Below are 1,488 nucleotides of genomic sequence, written 5' to 3'. Positions count from 1 at the left end.
CCCCGGCGCCCGGGGCCCGGAGAAGCCGCCGGCGCCGCGCGATGACAGCATCAACTCCTCGGTGCTGAGCACCACCCCCAACCACGCCGGGGGCACCGGGGAGCCCTGCGGGTCCCACGTGGCCTCCGGTGCTGGCACAGGGCAGAACGGCCGGTTCAAGGGCGGGGGAACCCCCCCGGTGCCCGCCCGGCAGGGCCCCAAGGCGCAGAGGAAGGTGTCGGACCCAGACTCGGTGAGTTCAGTCTTCTCCGACACGCCCATCGTGGTGTGAGGGGACACTGTGGGGACAGTCCCCAGGGACACCCCCTGTCAGTCACTGCAAGCTGTCCCTGGGCAGGAGGAGTGGCCAGACCCCCAGTGCCGTGTCCCCAGCTTGGGGGGTCACACCATCACACCCCAGGACTGAGCATCACTGCTGGCCCCGCCGAGGTCACTGACACCATGGGACAGTGAGGGACAAAGGTGGGACACACACTTTGGGGACAGTCTCCCACTGTGACCTGCCCCTGGGCAGGAGAGTTGGCTGGACCCCCACCACCATGGCCCCAGCTTTTGGGGGTCCCATCATCACCCCCCAGGACTGAGCATTGTCCCACACCCCCACTGAGACCACAAAGGGACCCTGAGGGACACGTGAGTGTGAGGAGACACACCATGGGGACAGTCCACCAGGACACCCCTACAGTGTTCCTACTGCTGCTGTCACCTGTTCCCCATGGACATGCCATGGGCAGAAGGGGTCTTTGGACCCCTGCTGCCATGTCCCCAACTTGGGGGGCAACACCACTGCCCCCCGGGATGGAGCATCACTGCTGGCCCCCACCGAGGTCACTGTGCCACAAAGGACAAGGATGTGACCCATGGGGCAGTCACCCACTGTCACCTGTCACTGGGCAGGAAGGGTGGCCAGATCCCCACCACCATGTCCCAGCTTTTGGGGGTCCCACCATCACCCCCAGGACTGAGCATCATCCCGTCCCTGCTGAGATCACTGAGGGACAGAGGGACAAGGGTGTGAGGGGACACACCGTGGGGAGTCCCCAGGGACATCATGTGTCCCCACTGCCACTGTGAGCTGTCCCCAGGCTGGAGGGGTGGCCAGACTCCCATGTCCCCAGCTTTTGGGGATCCCACCACCACCCCCAGGACTGAGCTCATCCCTGGCCCCTGCCAAGGTCACCAGGGGACTGCAGAGGACAAGCGTGTGAGGGGACACACCATGGGGACAATTTCCTGCTGTGACCTGTCCCTGGGCAGGAGGGATGGTCAGACTCCCACCATCGTGTCCCTCGTTTTTGGGGGTCCCACCATTGCCCCTCAGGACTGAGCATCGCTGCTGGCCCTGCTGAGGTCACCACAGGACCACAGGGACACATCTGTGAGGACAGCGTGGCCACCAACTGCAGGGCATCAGCCCCACCAGGCACTGGAGGACTGAGGGACAGTGACAGTGACAGCTGTGAGCCCCCAGGAGCGGCAGAACCCCCC

The sequence above is a fragment of the Geospiza fortis genome, unplaced genomic scaffold (assembly GCF_000277835.1).
Source record: "Geospiza fortis unplaced genomic scaffold, GeoFor_1.0 scaffold26, whole genome shotgun sequence".
NCBI lineage: Eukaryota > Metazoa > Chordata > Aves > Passeriformes > Thraupidae > Geospiza > Geospiza fortis.
The sequence above is the reverse complement of the archived record's forward strand: the minus strand, read 5'-3'. Positions refer to the sequence as shown.